Below are 25,901 nucleotides of genomic sequence, written 5' to 3'. Positions count from 1 at the left end.
AGGGAGACGGGAAGACATCTGGCTGCCGACCATAAAGGTGGCCTGAGAATCCCACAGCTAGAAATGGCCCAAGAGACAAACCAGCCCTTCCCCCTTCCATGGAGACACTGATTTCCTAGTCCTTTTCCGGGCCTAAATTTCTAAGGTTTTCTTACAGTCTTGTGGCCGAGACTCTGCAGCCCCCATCTCCCATAGCAATCTGTAGTCCATGAAGGGCCTTTAAAATGAATGCATTCAGTTAGGTCTCCTGAGATGGTGAGGGGACTTGGTGTTCTCCATGCCAGAAGCTCAGAAAGTGCTCCTTGAAATGTTCTTTGAGGAGGAAATGAATGGAAAGGAACGGCTGCCTTTAAAGCCAAAGACAAAGGTGCCTGTGATCAAAAGAACTGGGCCATGGAGAAGAGTACTAACCATATGGTTGAAGGAGAAATTAATGCTTGATCTCTAAAGTCTTTGAGCTGGAGAAGAAACAGCTATGGAAAAGTGAGGAGGGGAGGAGAATGTGAAAGTGGATGGAGGCAGTCGATAGAGAGGGATGGTTTGTTGTGAGCTGAGAAGAAAGGAGAGGAGTTCATTTCTAGAATGGTACTCAGTGGCAGAGTGTAGGTGACGGTTCATGTCACTGGTAGGGGAAAAATGAAGCTACTTGTCAACCACATGGTGTGGTACTCTTCTTCCTTAGCTTCCAGGAGTTACATTTGAGATAGTCAGCTGAATGTTGTGGAGAGAGAATAATGTCCCAAGCGTAACTGAATGCACTACTTTATCTGTCTAAAACACCTTGGGAAGAGACAAATTTCTCCCTAGAAGCATCCGTTTCTCTCTAATGGATTCAAGGGGGACACAACGAGTAGCTCAGATGGAAACTACAGCAAAACCCCAGCTGCTGAACTTGAGCTGACAACTAGATGTTCAAGTGGTTGGCAAGACAACCCAATATCCATTGCACATTTGTGTGCAAGGAAAACTGTCCTGGCACAGATAAATTGTCCTATTGATTGAATCATGATCAGTATCAGTTTTGTTCCTGAGATTGTGGTTGTTGGTGGGACGAAGGGGTTGTGAGGAAATGGACCATGCTGCACCTTTAGATTCTCCAAGGAATCAGTATGTGTAGGGTGGTTCAGTCCCTTTCAAGCACTGTGAGTCCTAGTCCACACAGCGATGAACAGTCATACAAAAACATCTGTGTCTTCATTTCAGTGCCAGATGACACTCCTCTTTCATGTCTTTTGAAAGCTGTTGGATTTTTTCTTCCTCTTCCTCTCTGTTCCTTTACTGCTGAATAATCAAACCACAGAGCAGTTGCCAGAAATTGAAAATAGCATGGCTTTTCTGGTAGATGATGTAATAATACTCCTATCTTGTTAAAACTTGTCCATACCTTGTGACAGTGAATGTGGATCGATCTGTGTCGTCAGATCCCTTTTCACTTCAAAGACTGGACTCCAGATTTAATCTTAATAAACTTGTAGAGAATTGAGTTGGGATGGTTTTAACAATGTCCGGGCACCAGCTGTCCCAAATGTACTGTCAATCTAATTTTGTCTTACACTCATCGGGACTTTTCTGGACCTCCAATTATTCGTATTTCAAATGTTTTCATGCATATCAGAATGAGCCTGTGATACATTAATTCTTCAGAGGTGGCTTTTGCTTGGTGTAATTGCCTCTTGTTCATGTGGATGTGTTAATTTCTTTTTCTTTGGGGGGGGGGGGGGGTAGGGGAGGGAGGTGCACGAAAGAATGTCACAGAATCACCAAATCACAGAATAGTATAGGTTGGAAGGGACCTCTGGAGATCATCTAGTCCAATGCCTCTGCTCAAAGCAGGGTCAACTAGAGCATGTTGCTCAGGACCTCATCTAGACAGCTTTTGACTGTGTCCAAGGATGAAGTTTCCACAGCCTCTCTAGGCAACCTATCCAGCATTTCATGCCTCTGATTGTAAAAAAGTTTTTTTCTTGTGCTTAAGTTGAATTTCTTGTATTTCAAATTGTGCCCATTGCTTCTTGCCGTGTCACTGGAAACCACTGAGAAGAATTTGGCTCCATCTTCTTTACTCCCCGCTGTCAGGTATTTATACACATTGATAAGATTGACCCGAGCCTTCTCTTCTCCAGGTTAAACACTCCCCATTCTCTCAGCCTCTCCTCACATGACAGGTGCTTGAATCCTTTAATCATCTTCATTGCCCTTCCCTGCACTTGCTCCAGTATGTCCACGTCTCTCTTGTCCTGAGGAGCCCAGAACTGAATACAGCACTCCGGATGTGGCCTCAGCAGTTGCTAAGCAAAGGGGAAGGATTACCTCCCTTGACCTGCTGGCAAAGTTCTTCCTAATGCAGTCCAGACTGCTGTTGACCTTCTTGGCCACAAAGGCACATTGCTGATTCATGTTGTATTTGTTGTCCACGAGGCCTCCAGACCCTTCTCTGCAAAGCTGTATCTCAGTCACTCAGCTCTCAGCCCGTCCTGGAGCATGGTGTTATTCCTCCTCACGTGTAGGACTTCACATTTTGTTTTGCTGAACTTCATGAGGTTCCTGGGGCAGGGCTGTGGTGGAGCTGGAGAATGGCACTGCTATGACATCACAGGGATAGGGATTGACTGCAGGAGGCTGAGCTGAATGGGGTCTGGGATCCTGGGCAGGGGACCAGGGGAGGCTGTTCAGGGCCAGTATAGCTTGCTGTTCCTGGGGCTCCCTGTGCAGCTTAGAGTGTAAGGAAGGCCTTTGTTACCTCTGTCCTATTTAACCCCTCATGAACTCTCTCCACTGGTATCCAACCCTCCCTTGCACGCCTTGCTGTCACACATGGGCAATGTGGTCATGCTCTCCCCACTTCTCCGCTTCTCTATGGAGAGCTCCATAGAGAGCTTATGGCTCCATGGTAATGTGGAGAGGAAACATTGGCAGTTCCTCTGTCCAGTGCCACTCAGCTCCTACATATCGTGGGTGGTCACTGCTTCCTGTTCAGGACACGGGTTTTGAAGTTGTCTTTTCCCTCCTAGGACAGCTCTCTGACTCCAGCTTTGTCATTCAAACTCAGCAGTGCTATCCTGCACCATCTGGGGAGAGCAGTGGTTGTGTTTTTGCTTCCTCAGCATCCTGAGGGTCAGTTAGAGTACAAATGTTCCTTGAAGCAGATCTTTAACATCCTCCTGCTAGTGCTGCAGCCCCAGGCTGGGTAGGGCCTTGTGGCACACGGATTATGAACAGAGAGATGCTCTGTGGAGCCCTCTCGGTGTTGCTGTTAACTTGCCTCAGCAGAAAACCCTGCCCTTTGACAATGGAAGTACGGACACAAGGCTGCAATGAATCACATAAACCCACTCCTCCTCCAGTTAGCCCAACAGGCAAACAGACTATAGGCGAAACAGTACTCCAGATGAGGAAACACAATCAGTGAGCAGAGCACTGCCCTAAAATTTATGGAGGCTGAGAAAACTAAAATTCCGAGACAAGAGGATTACACTACAGTAACTGTTGGCTCCTAGAAGGTGTCAGGCTTCTATAAAAGTATCAGTTTGTCAATCAGGAAGATCCCCAGAGACCTAGTGAGGGCTTGACGTTCAGTGCCACTTGTCCCCCATGCCACACACAGGTGTTTCTGGTGAGTCACCTTAAGAACACACACCTTGCCACCTGTGAGGATGTGAGTGCCTGAAATCTATGAGAGTGGGCAAAATCACCTTACTTAGGATTTTGTAAAATGAACATACCCTCGTGCTTGCATAAGGTCTCACGATGAGGTTTTTTTTTTTTTTTCACATTTACAATTTTCCACAAGACGTCACTCAAAGAACTAGCCAGTCAAAACACAACCTAGATTCAGTTAAATTTCTTGTATGTAGCTGACAGAAGTAGAGGGAAGAAACGATCAAAATGCAGGGGGAAACACTCATTCACACAGGTCAAGGATTATTGGCTGGTTGGACCAAAGGTTCCTCAAAGAGTCAGAGTTTCCAAGACAGGCAATGCTCCACAGCTGCAACTGGGCATTTGCAACAAGACAAATATTGTGGTTGTTCTACCAGTCTTAGGTGCTCAGCTGGCCATGCCAAAGGGTCCTTGTACAATCAGGGTTCTTAGAGCAGGTAGCATTGTGCAGCTTCAGCTCAGCATGTGCAGCAAGACAAATCTGGCAGCTCTTAGCTTCTGCCTTTTTATCCCCTTCAGGCTGCCAGGCCAAGTCCCTGCCAGAAGCTCCTGGGGTTGCTAGCCTGACTGTGCTCAGAGGAAGGCAAACTTGTACATCCTGCTGGGCTGGGGGTTGCATTTACTCATTAGTGCATTCAAACCCCTCTTCTTCTGTATCTCCATACCTCACGCCACCCTAGGCAAGTCACACTCTGACTCACTGCTCCTGTTCTCCTTCTTGTCTTTCATATATTTGAAATGATTTCCAGGATCAGTTTCTCCAATCTCAAGAAGAACTTCCTAGAGATTGAGGTTAGGCTGACTGGCCTGTAGTTCCCCAGACTCTGTTTTTTTCTCTTCTTGAAGATAGGAGTAACATTTGCTTCCTTCAAGTCCTCAGGAACCTCCCCTGATCACCATGACATTTCACAGATAATTGAGAGTGGCCTTGCAGTGACATTGGGCAACTCCTTCAGCACGTGAGGGTGCAGCCCCTCAGGTCCCATAGACTTGTGTATGTTCACCTAGTTTTAATGTTCCCTAACCTCATCCTTCTCTACCAAGAAGGATCTTGATCTTTCTTGCTCCGGACTTTCCCAGTGATCTCAGGAGCCTGCAACTCCTAAAGGCAACTCCTACTAGCAAAGACTGCATTAAAGAAGATATTGAGTACTCCAGTCTTTTCCATGTCCTTTTTCACCAGGTCCCCATTCCCACTCAGCAGCAGGCCCACATTTTCTCCAGACTGCTTTTTGCTGCTGATGTACCTATAGAAGTCTTTCCTGTTGTCCTTCACAAGCCTCACAAGATTGAACTCTAGGTGGGCTTCAGCTTTCCTAACCTCGTCCTTGTGTGCTCAGTGTCTCCTTATTCTTCTCTAGTCTGCTGACCCTGCTTTCACTTGTACACTTCCTTTTTGTCTTTGGGTTTAGTCAGGAGCTCCATGTCCACTCATGCAGGCCTCCTGACACCTTTGCTTGGCTTCCTGTATGTGGGGATGAGCTCTTCTTGAGATTGGAGACGCTGATCTTTGAAAATCCACCAGCTCTCCTGCAACCCTGTCCTTTCCAGGACCATCTTGCATGGTGTAGTGGGCATAAATTTCAGGGTTTTGGTAGCGGGGGACTTCAGGGATCCCTGCGTGGGAGATCATGAACTGCCCTGTGCCAGCCACAACTGCTTTCAGCCCTCTCTGAAACAGATGAAAACAACATACTGCTTCTAAATTTTCATCCAGGCAAAGGGGCATATTGCACCTTTGCTCAAATATATTTAAGAAAGGGTGGTAGCTGCTAGAGGCATGAAACACAGGAGGAGATGTGAGAGAAGACACAGGAAGAGACACCAAAAAAAGACACATGGAAGGAGACATTGTTAGAGAGAGGGCTGGAGATGCACTCTTGGAAGGAGGCACTTCAGGCCAGAGGAGGTACCCCTCTGAGGGGACTACAGCCTTTGGATATGTCATGACAAAGCAGGAACACCCCTCAAGGACTGTAGCCCATGGATGAGCCTGCACTGGAACAGGGATATCTCTGAGGGGTTTGCAGTATGTGGAGAAATCCACGGCAGAGCAGGGGCAGCCCCGAAGAGACTACGGCCCATGGGGGAACCCATGGCAGAACAGATGAATAGTATAATGCAAAGAGCAATGGAAGAAGAGTGAGAAGCAAGGAGCTGCAGAAAGAAGCTATTATGCGCACAACCCCAACTTTTGCCTCACTAAAAAGATTGGGAGGGACTGAATGTTATGTGTGGCGAAAAATAAAAGAGTTGAGACAAGAGTGAAGTTGAGCCTGGGGAAGAGAAAAGAAAGGTGTTTCCCTAATTGTTTGCTTAATTGTTTATGTCTTCATGTCTCAATACTTGAACCAGTAATTAAAATTTATGTTAACTGACAATAAATTAGAAGAAGAGAAATTTTACATGTCGAGACTGTTTTGCATGCGGCACATGGGATTCTTTCAAGTAGATTCTTCTCCTGCAGTCCAGCGCTGTGATCTTGTTATTTGCCTTGTTCCCTCCTCTCAGGATCCTAAACTCCACCATCTCATGGTCATCGCAGCCAAGGCTGCTCTAGTTGTTTTGGTTACAGTACTTGATCTTTGATATTTCCTCTTTCATATAAGTTACTGCCAGTCTTCTTATTTAAGCCCTTTTCATGTTTATCTTTTTTGTTTGTTTATGTTTGTTGTTTGTTTTAATTTCTCTAATCTTGTATGTCTTATTATTTAACCGCTTGGCAGCAGTTATCTTATTTGTAATGTCTTTTTTGTTTGAGTGTCTGGGGAATATTGCTTGCTAAGGTTAACTAGCTGGCTTTTCATTCAGTCTTTCAAATTTATCTGATAACTTCAGGTAAGGCTGACAGAAAGCTGCAGGGCACTTTGTGAATCCCAAAACTCAGTCCTGACTTACTGGAGAAAAAAAAAGCAATATTTCATCTTGTTCATAATTGTATGTGATTCTGTACTGTGTTACTTGATCTGATTATTAATATTACCACAGTTACCATGTACAGTGCCTGCGTGCACTTTCATCTGTTGCTCCCCTTGCTATTCCCTTAAAGGAACCCTTCTCTTTCTTGCCTCACCCCCTCCCCAGGAAAGTATTTAAGGCAGTGATATAATATCAGCCTCTATGTTCTTGAAGTGACCATTTCCTTCCCAATGAAAGAAAGAATGATGTTCCTACGGGTTTCCTTCCTGTCCCTGCCACAGAATCACAGAATCGGTAAGACTGGAAGGGACCTCTGGAGATCATCTAGTCCAATCTCCCTGCTCAGGCAGGGTCACCTAGAGCATTTATTGTTATTCCCTTCAGTCTGGATTCCTCCCAGGGCAGTGAGAGCTCACAACATCTGTCATCACATGTCTGAGATGCCAACGGTTTCCCTTCTCCTACACCAGGTCTTTGGCTGCTTTCAGGAACAGTTTGGTGTTCAGAGCCCTCCCACAAACCACAAGTCTGTTTCTTCTTTCCTCTTTTATTGTGAGTCCTTTTGTCTGTCCTTTTTCTGTATATATCCTGCTGCACCCCTAAAAAATGGAGGTACACAAGAATTGCTAGTAAGCTGCTAGGGTTAATGGTTAGATTATGTGCCTTCCACTGATCAGTACTGAAGACTTCTCCTTGAGTTGTTTTTCACAGAGAGAAAGAGAGAAAGGAGGAGATGAAAGAGGAGAGGAGAGAAAGGGAAGGAAGGGGAGGGGAGAGGACTTTCCCTCAAGGAAGATAAAGGTGGGCTTGGAGGAGACATAGTAGATGGCTTGTTTGATCATAGTTGCTTGACTACCATTAGACCTCACAGGAAAGGGTCATCTGCCTCTTTCTAGGAAAAAGCAACCTGACTCCTGGCATAATTCTTCATCTCCAGCTAGTCTTCACGCTTACTTTATACTTCTTCCCTATTTATGTAGCAATCTAACCAGACTCCAAAGTAAAATGCTTAGGGCTCAGGTTTCCTCCTGAGTTTCTGTGTGATCGGGAAGAAATCCCAGAGTTTTGTGAACATGTACACAAACAGGGATGTATTCAGTGGTTTATGCAGAGGCACTCACCTAAAAATCTACGTGCAGAATACTTCCAAACACAGAAGGGCATACTGACCCCTCAGAAAACACAGACATGTATAGAGTCACATGGAGTCAGAGCTAACAATATAGACAAAAGACTTAGTCATTTTGAGAAGCAAAAACTTTTCTCCAGTTCAGCTTCTGATACGATGGACCTTCTGAAATGGTGTACGCGGAGAATGGAAGTGGAGGCTGACTTACGGTGGCTGCGTATGCAACTTGTGGGACTCCCCGAAGAACATGACGTATCCCTGCACCCATTTCAAGGAAAGTCAAACTTGCCTGAGAAGCCTGGGAAGAAACTGGTTTTGCACTCAGCTGTCAAAAACTCTGATAATGTTTCAGTCTCCTCGTCCATTCTTGCACTGCTCTTCCCAGCAGTCACTGTGCAATTTTCTAACTTCCTGTTGCTACAGAAGTACGAAAGTAGCTGTGCCTGCAGCTGTTGGAGAGAGCAGTCCCACAGAGAGCACTGTGTTGGACTCTCATGAAAGCATATTAGCAAAGGTAGATTCCAGGTCTTTCCTAGGGGTGTGTTGCAGCCAACGCCAAGCTCAGCTGTTGTCAGTGATGTGGGCATCTGACTTTGAAATCTTTTCTATCCCAGAGACCTCTCTCTGCACATGAGAAAGAATATCTAGAAATGAGAGAGCCTAAAGTGAATAGCTGATAAGGTACCAAAGAGTCATTTTATCTACCTTCCTTCCTTCCTGGACTCTTTCACTTGGGACACGTAGAATTTTGGTGTTGCATACATACATGCTCATAAACTCTTGCTCCCATTAAATTCTGAAAGTGAAGGAAAAAAAATCAGGAAGGGAGCCCCCAGCAGAGTGACGGAAGGTATTGTTGCACTCCGTGCGATAATGGCAGGTCCTCATCTGGAATTTTGTATTCAGTATTGGGTCTCCCTCTTCAGGAAAGCATTAGATAAAATGGAGAGAGTCAAGTGGAGCGTTACCATGATGGTTTTAGGCTTGGGGAACACAGCCTATGTGGGGGAAGCTGGGCTAGCTGAGTCTGGTGAGGACGAGGATCAAGGGCTACTTCGTAGCAGCCTACAATCACCTGAGGGGTCGTTACATGGATGATAAAAACAGATTCTTCTCACTAATGGAAGACAAAAAAGAAGAGGCAACAGTGACAAATTGCCACTTGGAAGGTTCAAACTGAACATGAGGAAAAATTTCTTCCCCTAGGAGGGTGTTGCACCCAGGAACAGGTCGCCAAAGAGGTGGGGGGAATTTCCATCTTGCATACCTTCAGTGTTGGGCTAAGTACAGCCGCAGCTGCCCTGGTCTAGTGATGGCAATGTTCCTACTCTGATCTGGATATCACACTAGAGACCCTCAGGGTTCCCTTCAACCAGTGAGATTCTCTGGGAGTCTTTGCCTTTTTGCATGTGTAGCAGAGATGGAGTCCACAGCATTACTGTGAATAGCACCCTTACCATGACATCAGCCCAGAGACATTGGCCTTAGGGGGACTGAAGAGGTTTTGGAGTAGGTTCTTATTCAAGAAGCCTTGTTGTTCTGTGATGTCATGGCAGAACAGAGGCATGGATTGCATGGGGCTGGGACAAAGGGAGACATTACCCAGAGTACAGACTGAGCAGGTGGTTTCTGATGTGCACGGCAGCCATGCAGAAGGCTTTCCCAAAGGCCAAAGCACAAGAGCAAGTGGTGTGAAAGGCAGGAATACCTGTGCCCAATGACATAATTCACCTGCAGCGTCAGGTGCATGCCCTGTGGGCTTCTCCCCCATGGTGATCCATGGTGTGCAAGTACAAATGAGTGGCAACCTTGATGGTGCTCTCCCAGAAGCAGAATATGCAAATTTCTCCTGGTAGTAGGGACACACCTGCTGTGCTGCTTCCCCATTGCACCTATTGACTCAAGTCTTCAACAGCAGCTTTGTCATGGTTTTAACTTTACACAATATTGCTTTCTGGTCCTCCTGTTTCCAGCCACAAACATGTTGTTAACAGCCTCCTGGATCCTGAAACTGGCTTCTCCCTCCTGCTGAGAAACTTTCAGCCTTCTCACAACACAGATGACCAAGCAGCATAACTTTCCGTGGCTGCATCTTGTGTCTTCCTGGCTTTTCCAGACAGGCATGAGGAAGTTATGGACTGAGTGAAGAGTTGCCAAGACAGGGATAGGAAAAGCAGGATGGTTAAAGAAAGAGGGAGTGTAACAAATGGGCTTAAGAACAGGAATTAGAGCACTTGAGAAGTGTGGATGGAAGAGGAAGGAGCAGTGGACTTAAGAGGTGAAGGCGAAGGCTGGCAGTCGCCAGCAAAGACTACATGAATGGCACCTCTGCTGTTACCGGCTATGGGAGATACTTCAGGGTGTGTCAGGAACATCGAATGTTTGAGAGCCTTTTATTGGTGCATGAGGTTAGACGTGGATTTCAGGTTCTCTTTGCAAGAGCTCCAGAAACCGTGATGTAGGTAACTGTGGTATACGTGACAAACATTAGAGCACAGGGACAGCTGCTAACTTGCTTGTTTTCCTCCCTGCCTCCCCAGAAAATGCAGACCAGGCATTTCTCAAGAGAAGGGAGGAACAGTAGAGCAGCTTCTGGGATGAGAGTGGGACTTTGAGACTGCTTTGTGCCTGCGCGGTGATCACTGAGGCTTGTGAGAAAAGAGTGATGTGAAGGCACTTCATAGAGGTTTAGGAGGAGAAGGCTCCAATAGTACTTTGAGGAGGACAGGACCAATTGTGCGGGAGGAAATAGTTTGTGCATGGGTTGGTGAAAAATTCTCCCTGAGAAAGAGTTAGAACTGTTTGCTTGATATTTGATTGTTGAAACCCAGGAGCTACTGTGTTGCACAGTGGACCTAGCTTGTTTCTCAGTTTAGCTGTGCATTTCCGTCCAAGGCTGGCAGGAAAGAGCAGACTGAGGTTCAGCTAACAGCAGCCCTGGACAAGTAGCAGGAACTGCTGGGATCCTCACTGCCCCAGGGGGAGAACATGAGCCCTCAATAGTAAATGAGAGAAGTCGACACAGGAAGGGACGCTCTGGGCCTTGGGCAAGGGAGGTTTGTCATTTCCACCAGGGCAGGAAAGAGGATACAGTTGTGGGTGCGCAAGGGATAGGGACATGAAGGGCGAGTATAGCATCTGTGAGCATGAGACCTGCTTTCAAAGTAGCATATCATATTCAGTACAGAGCATATTTCTCCTGGGGTTACCTGTATATATCATCTGGAAAATTATCAGTTGTGCTTTGGTAAATTCACTTCCACCTCCAAAGACAATTTCCAGTAAGGGAAAAGCGAATCCTTTCAGATCCATCTCTCACAGACAATGTGTTTACCCTACCCAGCTCTGGGCTTCCTTCTGGACAAGTCTCCTTGCGGACCTGCAAGCAGCAAGAAATGCTGACTACAGGTGCAACTGGACCCCTGCACAGCACCTCTGAGTCTCTGGGTCATACAGGCAAGGGGAATGTGAAGCTCAGCACCCAGTGAGGAAGGAAGTAAAGAGGGCAGATGTGGAACTGCCTGTAGGAAGTGAGGCACTGCCTGAGAAAGGATCAGAGAGTTTCTGCAGCTCCCTGACCCTGCCACTCCTTTGGAACAGACTCTTGGACCTCCATCTCCTGCAGGACATCCTCTATAGCATCATATGGTGAGCATCGCACAGTCAGGCACTGCAGGACATTGCCCACTGCCCCATGGTGCTCTGGGCAGGGAGAGCTCTATTGGTTGGGGGGGGACGGGACGGGACTGGGCTTGTATCTTGCCTCATGCTTGTGCTGGGCAGGGCGGCATAGCCTGTTCTTGGATGCCCCGACCCAGGCAGGGCTGGAGGGCAGGTACTGGAGATGGGTGATGGGACACTGGTCAGCCTGGCCCTAGAGCCCAGTCCTAGTCCAGCAGCATCTCCTGCTTCATGGGCAGATCCATCTCCTGGTACCTCTGCTGTGCTGCAAATTCTGCATTGCACAAATGCTGTTACTGCCGGTCTGTTCAGCAAATGCTATTGTGCCCCCTCCTTTGCCTCGAAGTCTGTGGTACCATGTAGGATCAAGTCTGCCACCAGCTGTGGTGCTTACATTTGGCCACCATGGGGGAGCAAGGGTGTGTGCTTTGATGCTGTGTGGCTAGGACAAGATGTTAGACTGCACTTCCAAACCTGCCTCTCTCTGCAGAATTGGTCATTCTGGATTAATACCAGACTCCTTATCTGCATGACTGCTTGTCTGATTTAAGCTGTATGATGGTCAAGTCTGTCACTGGGGGCCTGTAGGAGCAGACCATGTATCTGCTCTTTTCCTGGGCACAGTCTGAACTTTTTCTTCTCTTCAAAGAAATAACATTAACAATATGGGGAGGATAAAAAGATTGTGTTTTCTGAAGGAATGAAAGAAGTGTCAGCGACACCAGAAGCTTTAGGAGTGTGCAAACAGCTTGGAGAGGCATAAAGAGAGGCATTGCCCTTGTGCAGGCTTCTTACTGTTAGATCAGCTGGGGAGGAGCTTTGCTGTGCTCTGAGTCAGAGTTGTAGATTGCTTCCTTTATTTCCTGGCTCTGTTTATCACAACGGAAATGCTCTGCTCAGCATGGTGCAGCTGGGAACAGGAAGGACAGAACTTTCTCATCTCTCAGGAGGTTGTGGCTGTGCTGGAGAGAATGTTGTCAGCAGCAGTTCCTTTTTTGAAGGACTTACTATCCCCCCTTCTGCTCCTAGCAATGCTAAAAGTTGTTTTGTTCGCTTTTGCTCTTCAAACATCAGCTAAGGCTTTCTGAGATAGCAGTAGAGGACTGAGCAAGAGGGCAAAGAGTCTAATATCTGCTGTGGCTTGTAGAGTATTGAGAATGTCGGCCTTGTGACGTGATATGAGTAACCAGAATGTTGTTTTCTTTTATTTGAGGCAAAGACAGAGGTGCCGGGGAACTAGGTAGGAGGCTTGTGTTCTGGCTCTGACAGGCAGAGGAATGGTTAAGTTAATCTTAAAAAGGGGAGGGGGGGGAAGAGCACATAAGAAAAAAATCTTTTAGTAGAAACTTCAAATAAACTGTTTTGGTAATGCTTAATTGTATCTTACACGGAAATCTTAGTAGGCCTATCTATTCTGACTGAAGAAAAGAGGAGCAAATACAATCACCCCTGCAGTACTGTATTCTCTAATGGGTATAGTGCAGAATTTTCAGTCATCTTACTAATTCCTTTACACCCATTCCCCCACTTCTGAGCTTGTGGGGTTTTAATTTTTTTGATACATTTAGCTACCAGCAGTTAAAAACCTTCTTCTTTTTCTGCAGTCACAACTTTCCATAGACTTTTGCTGCATGGCGTATTTGCAGCAGAACTGAGCACATAAAGCACTGAGGGTAAGGACCTGAGGCATTCCCAGAATAAATAGGTCCTCCTTTTCCTCCCTCTGTAACTGCTGAATAGTAATTACTGAACTCCAGACAAGCTTGTCACCAGCCCAAACTATATTTCTACATCCTAAAGAATACCCCTTCACATACTTTTCTTGATGATCTATTTTATCTCATAAAGGCTGAGTTGAATGTGAGTTGCATTTTAGTGTTTTAAAGCAGTGTTGACCAATACTTGTGTGTTGTACAGCCATGAGTTTTCAGGAAAAGACTAAAGCAATGGCATAGTATAGTCATGATTGGCCAAAGCAGTAGTGCTTTAAAACAGATGCTCATACATATAGCACGTATAGCATATATAGCATATATTTGTGTTGCATATATACATGCACATAAACTTTTGCACCCATTAAATTCTGAAAGTGAAGGAAAAAAATGCTCTTCCCCCTGCCTCCAATTTGAGCCTATAAAAAAATCCACATGTACATTCTTGCATATCAGAGATGGAGCAAGGGGAAAATACTGATTTTCACTCAGATCCCTTCCAAAGTATGGCCAGAACCATGCCCTAAAAGCTCATAAAAATGTTCAAAGCTGACTTTCCTAGTCCTGCAGGGAAGGTGCTGATTTAAAATATGAACAGATCTAATTCTGGTGAAAGGCACCTTTTTGTCCTTCTTTGGACATCTGTTATGACAACACACATTCGCCACAGCTCCATGTCCTCAGGTCCAACCAGTAGTGAGGCTGAGCATGTATTCCCAACAGACACACAGATAAACTCCTGTATACAATAAACATATACACACAGCTGGTCACACAGAACAACACAGACAAAAACATTCAGCACACAAATAGCATCAACAGCCTCCTCTGGCACTCCTCTCTTGCTGGTCAAGATGATGATCTGTTAGTGGGAAATATATAGATATATAGAGTGTGTATCTCTCCAATAGCTCATATTAAACACAGTCCATCCAGTAGCTCGCTCTTAGATCCCTAGTCTCCCTAGTTGCTGGCTGGTGGACATATGAGCCCCTAAGACCCCCTAAGGCTCGCAGCCCAACTCCAGCTGCAAGTACAAACACTTGTCCCTGGTAGCTGGCCTTAGACATACATTCCATCCATGAGATGGCCCTGCTATCTGTGACTAGATAGCAAGCCATAGCAAGATGGCTTGCTATGTCAAGCTGCCTCCCACATGGACATACACACACATAGGCAGACAGGTCCTCTTAATCCACCCCCAGACCCTATGGTCTCTCTGGCAGTTGGCCCAGACCTACTGGTCCCTCTGATTACTAACTCACAGTTGCCTCACTCCCAGAGACACACACACATACCTAGTTCCCAAATCACCTAACCTACTTACTGGTTAGTCTGGCTTGATATTAGCTAGCAATCACACACTGACATGTGTACCCTCACTCGCTCCCATTGCTTGCACCCCAGACACATGGGCTCCTGTGACTCATGGTCCCACTCCATTTACTGATACTGGCTTTCACTTCCTCTGGTCTACCCAGGAGCTCGCACCACAGACACATAGGTCCCTGTGACCCATGGTCCCACTCTGGCTGCTGTCATTCAGACTTTCATACGCACATACGCACACAGAGCTCCTCACTCAGGAAAATAGTTAGAAATGAAATCCTTAGGGCATTCTGAAGAGCTGCTCCTGTGAATCTATCACGAGGGGTACCTTCCAGTCCATGGGGCAGATGGCTGTCCTGTGACAGCCCTTAGGTGGGGGGACTGGGGCTCCTTTCTTTGATTGGGTTACTAGGGCTCCCTCACCTGCTATTGTGGCTCCTTTGTGTTTGTGGAGAGAGCCTTTTATGGGTGGATGATCCTTCTCCTGTGATAGGCCTGACAAGCTGTATCAGAGTAATATTCAAGTTCCTCCACCTGCCATTGTTCTTCTGTGCTCCTTTGTGTATGTGGAGACAAACATTTTGTCACCTAATCTAACCAAACTTATAGTTACTGATCTCATGGCAGTCTGTAGAAATGACTTTTTGACTGCAAATATGAGCAGATCTTCATTTTGCATGTTTGCTGTAAGTTTGAATACTGAAACTTAAAGATACATTTGCAAGTGGATTAAAAGTGGTATAAAATGTATGAAAAATAAGCCCTTACAGGACTTAACTGCACTGCTCATTTTTTATGCTGTAATTATGGTATATGATGGATTGCTTTTCTGCAAATACAGAAGGGCAGGTGCTCTTGCAGTTTAGGCTAGTACAGGTTACACTGTGTTAACTGCTACACAATAGTTGGATCCTTATGAATATGTTTGAATATTTATTGCCTCTGGGAAGAAAATGATCAATAATGCAAAAAATACTACAAAGTTACAGAAAAGCCATTGCTTCTGCTTCTCCTTTCCTTACATACAAGAGTAGTGGTTGTCAGTGTTCTAGAGAAGCATGTTAGGCAGGATGTTAAGCATGATTCTGACTATGAAAGCTGGGTCCCAGGTGTCCCTTGAAGACCTCCATGGTCAGGTGTTCCTACAGGTAGAGTCTTTCTGCCCACCTTTGGCCTGAGGTGGATGAGTTTTATAAGGTGGAGAGTCTTTTCCAGATTGTTTGACCTTTACAAGTCAGTGTAATCGCTCTAAGCTGCTGCTCATTGATTGGTGCACTAAGTCACTATGCAAGCACTCTTGTGTAAGTTAAGTTCTGTCATTTCTGTTGGTTACATGGTTTTTCATAACACCTGCCTAATTGTGCTTCATCTAACACAAGTTATATCCCTAACAACTATACAGAAACATATCAAAGGTCAAACCATGAGCCTCTGACATCAGTCTGATTATTCAAGTGATGTCTGTCCAGCAAGCCAAGAGATGTACATGTGTTGTCCCAAACCTGGGTTCTGTTACCCAGTGTGCAAGCACCCAACAGACACACAGGGTCGAGCTATTTGTTTATTTCATTTCTGCACAGAGATGGTTGCTAGGTGGTAAATTCACAAAGCTAGCACACCTTCTCCCCCTCTCATTCTTTATTTATACACACTTCTCAGGGAGAACTTTATACAAATTTTTCTGTTGGTTACACTTTCATTACATCAGGTATTCTCTCTGCGCTTGCACTTTCACATTCCTGTTAATTAGCATAGGAAGCAGAGAAGAGGCAGTAACATCATTATCATGTCATTTCCATCTCATTATTCATTTAGGGGTGTGTAGTTTAACATGTTAATAGGCCTTAATGAACCTAAGGTCACTTCTGGGTTATTCTGCTGTTTTTGTCTTGCCTACCTCTCACATTCTTCAAAGTGTTGTGGTTTCATCAAGGTTATTTGGCTGGAGGTAGTTATCCTTGGCAGTGCTGTTTTTCCCTCTCCCTTGTCCTCGCGTCTTGTTAACTATTTGCAGGGTTTTTCTCACAGCATTGCTCCAATACCTGCACATTTTCCAAGGTTTCCAAGGAGCAAATTGTATCCCCATTATACTAGTAGATCTTCTGTCTCTCGTTTGCTCTTCTGAAGCCTGAGAGCCTTGGTGTTATTCATGGCTGTTGCTGGAGACAGGTTCCATATTAGCAATACAGACAAGGCGAGATTTGCAGACCTTCCTCCATTCAAAAAGGCCACTGTCTGAGGCTGAATAAGGACATTTGGTAATGAAAGGCGAGAATATGAGGTAGGTAAAGGAGACCCATGCCTGGGACAGGATAATCTTGAGTAGTAATACAGCTGTGGTCTGACTGGCTGGGGAGTAGCTCTTCTGTAAAGAACCCAGGGCTCCTTATGGACAATGAGCTGAACATGAGTCACCAGTGTGCCTCCGCAGCAATGAGAGCAAATCATGTCTTCGGCTGCATCAGTGAGAACATAGCCAGCAGATAACAGGGTGTGATTATTCTGCTTTACTTGGCACTTGTTCAGTCATGCCTATAATATTGTGTCTCGTTTTGCTTCCACTATTCAGGACAGACACTGAGAAATTGGAGAAAGTCCAGTGAATGCCACCAAGATGCTTAGAGTTTTAGAGAACTTGATGTTGAAGGAAATAACTTTGTTCGGCCTAGGATAGACAAGGCTGGAAGGGACTTAATCACTACCTAAAAAGTAGTGAGAAGAGATGGAGGTACTCTCTTCACAGGGGTGCACAGTGATAAGTCAAGAGGCACCTGGCATAAGTTGCTTCAGGGCAAATTTCATTTGGATATTGCGAAAGAAAATCTTTACCACGAGAATAAGTGAACATTGGAATTCGTTGCCCAGAGAAGTGGTAGAATCTCCCTTGCTGGAAATACTCAAGACTCCACTTACAGTGCCCTGGATAATCTAATCTAAGGCCCTGCTTTCAGCAGAAAGTTGGACCAGACAGTCTCCAGGAGTCCCTCCCTATCTGGACTTCTTCATGATTCAGTGATTCTACGACTCCATCCTTCTGCTGCAGGGAGAGATGTAGAAACATAGGAGTCATCCCAAAACACTTCCAGATCTGAAAGCTGCCCCTAAAACTTCTGCTCACTTTTCAAGACTGATGCTGTTATTTCTGCTCTTCAAAACTGGGATGAAAAGGGGAAGCAGAGAAGGGACTACTGGTTCCCTATATCCTTAGCCAAAATGCTTGTTTTGGGTAGGTGTTCCTGTCCTGATACAAAGATACATCTACTGCACATATTTCTTTCTTCCTCTCCCTAATGTCTACAACCTCAATGGCAAAACAAATGCAGGCCTGGGTTTTTTGTCAGAATGGGCCCTGATTGTGTGGAATTCTTCCCCTTTTCTGATGTTAACCTTCTCTGCATTTCTGTCTTGGTGTTGCTGACGTAGAGGTAGGTAGAGGTCATTACAGGTGTGAGGGGACACATCTCCAGTGAGACCTACTTTTTGGAGATGTCCCTGGAGATTCCAAACTAGTTTTGGAATGATGATTGTTGTCCTTTCACACACCTGAAAAGTCCCACCCCAGATTTTTTTCATGAACTCTCCTTTTACCAATGCCCCCAAAACTACCAGCTGAGATGGACTTTCTATAGATAGCTATGAGAAAGAGGTTGCACTGGGACTCTAGGCCTCAAAACTAGTTAAGACCTCTGACTGGAAGCAGGAGAGCCATGAAAACAATTCAAGGACAAAGATACAGTATAGGCACAACGTGGGTTTTATTGTTGCTCTGGTATGCAAGCTATCTGAGCACAAGAGGAGAAACTGCTTACGCTTACTAAAATTAGATAGGAGAATCAAGACTAAAGTAAGATAATTCTATCCAAAAAGTGAGTAACATAAATGAAATGCAACCAGCATGAACCATAGGGTCAAAAGGGAGTTTTGGGATACAAGGCTGCCTTAATCTAGATGACTGTATCAGTAATACCATATTGGGCCAAAATTGCCTAGGTATCAGTGTTGGAAATATCAAATTTGGGTACAAAAATAACAGAATTAGGACTAATGAGAAATAACTAATTAGGAGTAGGCTATTTATTTGAGAAGAGTCTGGACAGAGAAAAGGATGTGCAAGAGTAGCAAAAATGAAGATTCAGGTAAAGAAAAGGTAGGGAATAAGGAATAACATTGGTTCAAAAACAAAGAAGAGGGGAGGATCTTTCAAAAGTAGGAGTGTGAATGTTGACAGGCTATGGTAAAACTGAACTGAAGACCCAAGCCCCCAGCACACTGGAGTAAACCCCCTTGGACTCTCCAGCAGGTCTATATCCAAAAGACTTAGTGTAGAAGGGTGGAGTAAGACGGGATAAATTTGTAAAGACAGATAGACATGCACCTTAATACTAAGTGGAAGAGGAAAGACAATAGAATTGCAATTCTGTAGTTCTTATGTGTGATTTATAAGATTTCTTTATACTAATGCAATTCTGTATCATTACTAACATTAAACAGTAGAATTGTAACTCAGTACTACTTGCACTGTTATAATTGTGAATATATAACTACTATTAATGATAATGGTTTATCAGCCTACTGAGGTATTATTAATTTCTTAAGGGTATGTTGGTTAATCAGTAAACATCATAACCATCTCAATCAGTTATGCATCCAGTTTCCAATCTATAGTGGTAGTGTCAGACTTGGGGAGTAACAAAAGCACTCTTTGGAGTGACAGACTCCGAAACCTTCCCCTATTCATGGATAAAAATTACAAGCTTGATTGGAAATAGGCATCAGGGAATGAGGAGGAGGGGAGAGTAAAGAAAATAGAAGTTTTGATCATATAAGAAAAGCTGTCAGACTTTTTAGAGAACAAATATTTCTACACTCAAGCACTTACAGACATCCAGGACAAACACAGAAAGTAAATAGCTAGTAATTTCTCAGAAATACACTTTTACACTTTGGAAAGTAAGAGAAACACGTGAACACAACTCACAAAGAGGCAAGAATCCTCAGATACTAACTTGTATGGGAAGTGAGCCCACTAAAGAAAAGTTGGATCATAATGGATATGAGACTTATGCAATGTGCATTTCACCACATGGCCTCTGAGTATCCAAGAATAGCTTGGATCTGTCATGAATCCTGTCCCTAAGAGCTTTTTAAGCTCTGATTTGTAATTGCTTCAAGAAAGAGATGAAAAGACTAAACTCAACTTTGCAACCTCTTTTTTCTTCCCACCTCAAGACTTACTGAAATTGCAATTAATTTGTTTGAAACATAGTTTAGAAGGTGACATCAGCAGATCTCAGGGACAAACAAAACCAGGTTCTATATTTGTCTACAGGAACAGTAGTTTCATTTGGGAAGGATGTAAAATGAGCAATATCTCAGTGCAATGCAAGAGATAAATACATGGATTCATACTAGATCATGGAAAGCCAATAGGTTTTCTCACAGTTATGTTTTTAGAGCACAGCTGGGCTTGCCCATGATGCTACGTGAGGCAGTCAAGCAGCTTGTTTGTTGCTGTGTAATTTTTTCTTCAATATCTTGTTCTATTCTTATCTTTCAGAGGCTCATAAATCCAATATATACCAGTAGCTCAATCCCTTCCAACCATCCTGCCCAAACAATAATATAACTTCTTACTAAAATGCCTCTTTTTGCTTAACATTTCCAACCCGAACAGACCAGCAGGATGTATAACATGACCAATTTGATACAATCCTCCCTATGTCAAAGTGGCAAAGAAGTAAGTGACAGTATCTGTTGTAGATGTCAGACCATGCGTCTGTAGGGAGATCTCATTCTTCTGTTACCTTCATGACACCTTTGAGTTCTGAGTGTGCATTAGGAGTCTGGCATGCCAAATATTTATATTACTATAAATGAACAAACAATTGTTCATGAATCGCACAATTGTTCAAACAAAAGTGTGACTGACTGAGAGATTTGATGACCTTCTCTATGGGACCAGATGCCATCATCTCCATCTGGGAAAAGTTACCTGGAAAGACACGGGCAGACAATAGGGTTGGGAGTAAAGGATCCAACCCCTTCCCACAGGCAAGAGTTCAGGTGGGTGATGAAGCCAAGGACACTGTCACATACCTCCCCTGGCTCCAATCTCACTGTGAAAAAGAAAGATCTGTAAATATTCACACCACACATGTATTCTCAAATGCCAGAAGTCACTTGCACACTTTTGCATTTCCCTCTCAGCCAAGCACCAAAGCAGGTGCAAACACCAGCTTGAGCCAGTGCCAACAACACAGCTAATAAACATCTCTGAATGGTTAGTGCTAGATTATCTATTATGGGATCCTGGGAAAAGGGTCTGGATATTTAATAGAACTTATTATAAGATGTTCTAAGACAATTATGGCAATGTACATGACATCGTAGGGTGTTAAGGAAAAAGGGAGGGATCAAGATGAATTGGGGAGCCATGTGTGGGAAACCAGACAGAGAAGGTGATAAAAGGAGCCTGTTGCATGTACATTAAGGGGATGGTGAGTTTACTTGTCTGGCCATGTCCTGTACCTGATCTCCGCAGTCTATTCTATCATCTTATTAAACTTCATTTCTAAATATTTTCCTAGGTGAGGAGTCTTTCCATTCTCTCAGCCTGTGTGTACATGGAAGTCTAAGTGCCAGTAGCTGGAGAAAAGACCGGGCCTCATAAAAGTCTGTGTGACTGTTGTGCCAGCAGATGGAGAGAGGGTCTATGTGTCATAAAGGCTCATATGCTTGGGCTGCCATCAACTGGAGAGCCTGGAATGAGTGCCTATTGTGTGGGCATGGAGAGACCAGGGAATCTGAGAGCTGATTATTGGGGGGATCAGGAGGTCGAAGCTAACTACATGAGAGAGGGTTGAGTCTGAGGGTGGGCTATTGGTAAGGCCATAGGTCTGGATCAGCTAATGGAGAAGCCCATCTGCATGTATGTGCATCTGTGTGTGAGGCAGCAGGGAGATTAGGGGATCCAGGAGCCAATTACTGCATAGACTGGGTGTCAGAGGCCAATTACTGGGAGGAACAGTAGTGTATGTGTGTGTTTGTAAGTCTGAGTACCAGCAACTGAGGGACAGCACACTTCATGGGTGTGTATGTCCAGGTACCAGCAACTGATAGATATGGGGATCCAGGGGCCAGCTACTGGGCAGACCTGATTATTTAGAGCCTGTTATCACAGGACTCTACATTGTATACATGTACAATGTAACATAAATATATTTACATATATATAAACATATTTACAGTATATACAGTATATACATATATATGTATATAGTTATGACTAATGGACTTTCATCCTCATCAGCCAGAGAGCTGTTTGTGCTTGTGTAAGTGCTGTGTTTTCACTGTTTGTTATCTGTGAGGTCTGCCACTTGCAAACTGTGTATCGTGTGAGCACACCTATCGGGAATATGCTCGGCCTCACTCCAAGCTAGACCTGGCAACTCTAGCAAGTAACTTCCATCATCCAGACTTGGGTGGAAAAAAATGGGGGGCGGGGGGGAGAGGGGGACTTGACAGACTGCCACAGTCAGCTTTAGCAATTTGAACAGAGGAGTCCTTATGGGTCCCAAATCCCTCCAGATCCGAGAACTGCTAAAAGTTAGCAGTAGACTCAGGCAGCACCAGCAATGCAGCTGTTGCCCCAGATCTGGCAGAGACCAGCTGTAGTAGGCTGGGACAGGGCCCAGTCAGGGACTGTGGGCAAGGATTGGGCAGAAAAATGTGTATTATTCTGCCCATGCTGCTCAGGGTGAGTGGTTTTCTGGGCCACATTGCAGTTCTGGGGCAATGCTGAGCACTCATCAGCCCCCAGCCATGGCTGGAGCAGAGCTGGGTTTCTACCTGCCCTAATGTTTAATCTAAACTTCCTAAGCCACCCTTTTGACCATTATTTACTTTCTTTGATAGTTTTCTGTGTCTTTCTCAAGATGGATGTTTGTGTCCAGAACAACTTGGCATAGCTTGTGCCTTTCAGAGACAGCCCCATCCCCCCATTTCTCTCCAGCCACATCCAGAAAAGCTGCTGGCTCCTTTCCCACTGCACTCCCTCTGTCCCAGCAGTTCTTTTTGCACCATGCAAAAAGTAAGAGATGCCCAGAAAACATCCCCTCCTTGTGACAATACGCCATCATCTCTCTCTGGGAAAAAGCATCTGGAAAGACACAGGTTGGACTTGAGGGTTGGAGGAAAGAGTCTAATCCTGTCACAGCGTCTACAGAGAGGGTGAGTGAGCCCTTGACATTGCCATATCTCACCTCAGCCCCAGTCTCCCGATAGAAGGTGAAGGTCCCACAAAGAGACCTGCCATGAACATATACTTCTATGCTGACAATAACTCTCACACTCTTTCATCCCCCTCTCTGCAAGCATCAGTGCAGGAACAAACACCATCCAGGACTTACCTAGAGACAGTGTCAATGTCACAGCTAAGAAATCATCCTGTATGGCCAGGAGGGCTGGTGTCTCAGAACAGACAGAAGTCAGCTGCAGCAGACTAGCAGAGGGTTGTGGGCTTGTGGGTGGCTCTGCCCATGCTGCTGCAGACTGACACTGCCCAGCCTGCAGATCCAGCATGTGACAGAGCAACTGTCTACCCTTGCAGTGCCCAGAGCCATCATGTTTTTCCACCTTCTCATCAAAGATGCAACTCCTTTTAGAGGAGAAGAATGGACAGGTAGATTGGGGCCGTTAGGGCAGTTGGAGCTACTCAGAGAAGGAGCTATATGCCCTCTTGTGGCTCCTACACCAGCTCCACAGCCTCTATGTCCAGAAAGATGACCTTAAGTGGGGGGATGAAGGGTCCCTGTCTCCCTCAACCTCCTGAAATTGAAGGAGCACCAGGATAGCTGTGGGAAAAGACAGTCATGACAGATCATGGGGAAAGCTGTGAATGGAAGTGAAGAGTCTGTGTTCTGTAAGGGATTTGCGGATTGAGCTGTCCATGATTAGTCATGTATGCCATTTTATTTCTAACTGCTATTAAAATTGCCAAACTTTACTGCAAATTCAACTGGCCATGGATCAGTTGGGAGCTCCAACATCTTTTAATCCCAAAGCTCACTGCTATTTCCCAGTGTGAGTACTGGTGATTGTTACACAGAGAAAGGGCCCTGTCACCATAGCAGCCCTCCCACTATTTGTAAAGTCCCTCCCTCCATTGGTGTCACTGTGTGTTGTCTGGCACAGAAATAGGTGGCTGTATCTGTGGCTGTCAGGGCATGCAGCTGCAGGGAGACCTTATTTTGGGCTTTGTCTGCAGAGATAGTGACTCGGTCTTGGAAGGCCGGGGCATAGCCTGTGTTATTCCCAAAAGGATAGATCCAGCCTAGAAATTGTAGCTCTCCTCTCAGAGCCTGACGGACACAATTCCAGTCATAGCGAGGGCTATCTAGAGGTGCTCCTGTTACAGTGCAGGTGAGCTGGAGTAATTCAGAGACCTTCCTCTCCTTGGGACCAGATGGCACCATCTTTATGTTGGAAAGGGCACCTGGAAAGATACGTAAAATTTGAGGTGATAAGGGAAAGCTCGTGGATGCAGCGTTCAGTCCTGCACCAGGACTGCTCCAGGACTGGCCAGGCTGCACAGGGGCAGAGACCTTTAGCTTCCACAGTTGTCACTGCTCTGCCTGGCTCCTGCAGGCTGTGCAGAAGAGTCCTGGGAACACAGTGTGTACAGGCCCAGAGATATGCTGTGGGAGCTGTTCTTTGAGGTAATAGTTTGTCCTTCCTCATCAGTCCCATATTGTGATGTGGAAGAATTGTGGTTTATATAGGAGATCCACTCAATTCCTCCTACACCAGGAACCTGCCAGTACACCTGTAATCAGAAAGTTTTGTATACAAATTCAGAGGCCTGGCATGAGAGATGTACTAAGTACCTGGGCATTCTCAGCCCCCCTCCGGCCTTCATCAGCTGCACCTAGTGCTCATCTCTGCAAAGATAAATGGCCACAGTCACAGCAGCATGAGGATGGATGCAGGGAGCCTACTGCCCCCTATCACCGCCTTTTATCTGTTTTGCTCCTCACTCAGGGTTGCTCCCTATCAATGACAGACTATCAGTTCAGCTGGGGGATTCAGCTGGGGGATCCCCCAGCATTTGGTGCCGGGAAGGGGAGTATGGGGAGCCACAACTCCATTCTATCCTCTCTGGTGGGAAGAAAGAGCTCCAAAGCTGTCCCTGCTCCTGCTCTGCCCCACACACTTTTTCTCCCCATAGGCTGTGGACCCCAATATGTGGATAAGTGGGATAGGCAGAGCAAGAATGCATGGGGTGGGGAGCAGAGTGGGGCATGGAAATAACTGAACACAGAAATGGCCCTGTGTTCCTGAGATCCCTTTTGGAACCTGCCTTACCTCCTGGGGTTGCTACCAAAAAGAGATAAAACAGCACCTTTGCCTCTGCCCTTTCTTCTCCACAGCTAGAGCTGACCCCAGAGCCAGTTTGGCTCCCCTCATTCCCACCCACAGCAGGACAGGACAGGGTTGAGTGGTGCACTGGGTATTTGGGGGTTGAGATGCTATAGGATGACAGAACTCAGCCTAGCTGCTGTTGAGGAAGAGCCAGCATGGTCCCCCATCCCTCCCAGCCCTGCAGATAGTGAACAGCTCTTCAGTGCATGGTAGTGAGGTGCAGAGAAAAAGTAGGACAGTGTCACGTCTCTATCGTATTAGTCCTCCAACCTCCACACATCATGTAGGAGAGCAGGAGAGAGAAATCTGGAGGGATACAAGTCCTGGGCAGAGGACGTACCTTAGGAGGGAAGCATACAAAACCCATGCAGAACGGCTAAGGCCATTCATGCCCATGTCTTCTTCCCAGGAAATGAGGGGATCTTACCTTTGGGAGCTGCAGCAAAGGTGAAGACCAGCAGATAGAAGAGCATCACAGGTTTCTCCAGATAAATTTGCATGGTGCAGGGGAAGGAAATTGTGGGACTGAAGGGAGCTCAAGCAGATGAATGCCCTGTTCTTCCAGTGCTGAAGGCTCAGACTTCCCTCCAACCCCAGGCAGATTCACAGCCTTTTCTGAGCAACTCCTTTGCAGTGGATACTTCGTGCAGTGGGGAGATGGATCCACACGTCACTGCTGGCCTGGGTGGGGAGGGGAAACCACACTTCCTTTTGAGCACCATTTAGCCTGCACAGGAAGCAGAGGGACCTGTCTTGTCTCCCCAGAGCTCTCCATACCAGTATACCCAAATCTTCTCTCTGTGGGCTGTGGTCTGCGCATGGCTGGGAAGGGACAAGATACAGGCAGGGTAGTTGGGAAAGAGTCCCAGGGTCTCTCTGGATGCTTTAGCATCCTTGGACAGCCACCTGTATTTCTGGTGTCTGCCTTCCTATTCTGCTTCACTTCCAGATGAAGGGGAAAGTTTTCAATTGGCAGGCAAAAATTTTGTGGTTTCTCTTTACTGCTTTTCTGATCATCGGTGCATTGGTGTTTATTGTTTAAAACTGTGGAT

General features: G+C 45.6%; 1 pseudogene; it reads right to left on the bottom strand.

Annotated features, from left to right (window-relative positions):
* Positions 1-25,322, bottom strand: part of LOC134142932 (Ig heavy chain Mem5-like) — a 35,816-nt pseudogene extending 10,494 nt beyond the window's left edge.
* Positions 25,323-25,901: the final 579 nt, after the last annotated feature.

The sequence above is a fragment of the Rhea pennata genome, chromosome 7 (genome assembly GCF_028389875.1).
Source record: "Rhea pennata isolate bPtePen1 chromosome 7, bPtePen1.pri, whole genome shotgun sequence".
Lineage (NCBI taxonomy): Eukaryota > Metazoa > Chordata > Aves > Rheiformes > Rheidae > Rhea > Rhea pennata.
This window is presented reverse-complemented; position numbering and strand designations above follow the sequence as displayed.